Source organism: Lithobates pipiens, unplaced genomic scaffold (assembly GCF_037356315.1).
Source record: "Lithobates pipiens isolate NorthernLeopardFrog02 unplaced genomic scaffold, aLitPip1_a1.2 Scaffold_13, whole genome shotgun sequence".
Lineage (NCBI taxonomy): Eukaryota > Metazoa > Chordata > Amphibia > Anura > Ranidae > Lithobates > Lithobates pipiens.
Genome location: NW_027507718.1, coordinates 468,347,944 through 468,350,660, shown reverse-complemented (window position 1 = coordinate 468,350,660; position 2,717 = coordinate 468,347,944). Strand labels below are relative to the sequence as shown.

Below are 2,717 nucleotides of genomic sequence, written 5' to 3'. Positions count from 1 at the left end.
TTTCCCCAAAAGTCAGATGGACCTAGAAATAAAACATGTTTCAAATCTTTCCAACGGACTCAAGTCCAATGGACTAAAAATTGGGAAAACCGTTTGCCTGTGTGCTAGTCCAACGGACCAAATAGGAAATACGGACCAACGAACCAAATACGAGGGCAAGGGCAGCTATTGGCTACTGGCTATTGAACTTCCTTGTTTAGTCCCCTTTAGATCATTACGTTCAAAACGAACGGACTTAGTCTGATCGTGAGTGGCCAAGTCCGCTGAAAGTCCATCGGGAAGTCGTCGAAAAGTCCGGTCATGTGTACGCGGCATTACAAGAAAGAGCAGCCAACCATGATACTCTTCTTGCAGGACATATGGTAAGCAGGAAAATTATGTTTCTCTTCAAGAGGACCAAGGGAAAAATCCTGTATTGGCTCAAAAAGGCTGAACATCGACAGAACTAATCTTAAGTCCCAAGGATTCATGGGTGACCTAACTGGAGGATTAATCCCAGCATAACCAAAGTAGAAACTACTGAAGCTGACAGCCCATTGTCTTATTTAAGAATGTGGGTCTCAATAGCCAAACCGTTAAATTTTGCATTTGTAAGGAAGGATGGAATACTGGACCTTGCGACCGGCAAACCAAGATCTCCTGGGCCATGCTGGGACACAAGAATCACCCCCTCCCTTCTTGCTTGCTCCTGCGAAGAAGGCGCGGAAGCAGAACAGGAAGGAAAGCATAGATCAGTGAAAACTGATCCCATGGAAATAACAAGTCATCTGTTTCGTATGCCATCGGATCCCTTGTCCTTGACACAAAGTTGTCGATCTTGTTGTTGAACCCGGACGCCAATAGATCCACGTCTGAAACTCCCCATCCTTGGCATATTGACAGAATGATGCCGGGGTGAAGGAACCATTCTCCCGGAAAAAATAGTTGATGACTCTAGTAGTCCGCCTGCCAATTCTCCATTCCTTGTATGAAATTGCTGATAGGCAAGGAATGTTGCATTCTGCCCAAGACAGAAAAAAATTCACCTCTTTCTGGGCTGCACGACTTCTCGTGCTCCCTTGGTGACTGATATAAGCCACAGCTGTGGTATTGTCGGATTGAGCCTGCGACACCTGGTTTTCCCAGGCGGTCTCCCATCCAGGTACTAACCAGGCCGACCCTGCATAGCCTCCGAGATCAGACGAGATTGGGCACTTTCAAGGTGATGTGGCCGTAGGCTGGATCCTGACAGTATAATAGTCTGAGCATCCAGGCCTCCAGGGCCAGGCGTACTGCCTGCATCTCTATAATATTGATGGGCAAGGTCGTCTGTTATCTGGACCATTTCCCTTGGACAGATGCTTCTTCCAGGACTGCAAACTGGAAATGAAGATTTTCTACCTCGAAGTGTAGAAATTTCTGGTGAGCAGGGAAGATCGGCACATGGAGATAAGCATTTTAGATGTCGATAGACGCCAGAAGTTCTCCCCTTGTAGGAAGGAGACTACTGATCGGATAAATTCAATGCAGAGAGAAAGACTTCTTTTTCTCTGGATCCTTAGAGACATTTAATCTGAGAAAAAACGAGGAGACCGGAACTCCAGATTGGAGCTATTGAGGATGTCCCCCATTCATCTTCCTTTCAGATGTATGAGAACTGCAGAAGAATTCCCCCTATTGAGCTAGCGGGGCGCCTCCCAATAAGGAGGCTACAGTATCCCCTAGGGTTAACTCTGAGGATTACCTATTGAACCTGATGGCGGAAGCCATCGTGACTGCCTGGAGGCTGATGCCCTGGCACAAAAAGAAGGAGATTTAAAAAAAAAATATATATTTACTCCTTTACTTAAATGGAAAAAAGGGGGGTACTTTTCCCACTAGAATTTCTTTGGATGAATTATCCAAACATCTTCAAATAGCTGTTCCACCACAAAAGGAAGACTAGCCAGGTGTTTCTGCATGGGGAAAAGAAGTTTATCCTCCACTGATGTGCGTTCCTGCACTCATGTGTTTAGCTGTTTGTGTTTAGCAACAATGTGCACAGAACCATGTATAGCACCTGGTATTCCCAGGTGGTCTCCTATACAGGTACAAACTGCCGTAGGCATCTCAGCAGTTGTACGTTTGGCTAGTTTATAAGCCAGCACCTGCATGAGGACCTCGTGGAGGTGCTACAAAAGGAACTCACAAGCAATTATTGCAAGCATAAAGCTGCCAGAATTCTGGGCCTGTTGAGCAGGATACTTAGAACACCTGTTAAACTAGCCTCACAATGATTAAGCAATTACTTTCATCCAGGCTGTTCAATCTGCCAGAGAAAAAAGTGTTTTTTCTTTTAACAAGACTTCGAACTTTATTCGTTGGATGCCTAAGCATTTGAGTATTGTCTGCCGATAACATATTTTATTCACAGAGGATATACTGCGTTAATTGCTAGTATACCGCACTTAGTAAATTTCCTCCACCAAAGGATAAAGTGTAAAAACTTTCTTAGGAGGAATATAACATTTATCTGGGAGATCTTCACAGATACAAAAAGGCTTGTCCGACAATAAAAGGACAGGAGAAAGCATGCACAGTCTGAGGAGGCTTTAACGAATCCAAACATTCAGTTAAGGGAGCATAAATGTGGAGACATTGAAACCAGCTGGTTCTCCCACATTTGACAGCTCAGAAGAGGAGTCATCCACGGTTCCCTGAGGGGATTCATTTTCTCCCGCCCCTAGTTCCCCCGTTTG

The 2,717-nt window shown here is 45.0% G+C and overlaps 1 pseudogene; it reads right to left on the bottom strand.

Annotated features, from left to right (window-relative positions):
* Positions 1-1,100: 1,100 nt before the first annotated feature.
* On the bottom strand, positions 1,101-1,218 carry LOC143979550 (5S ribosomal RNA; annotated as a pseudogene).
* Positions 1,219-2,717: the final 1,499 nt, after the last annotated feature.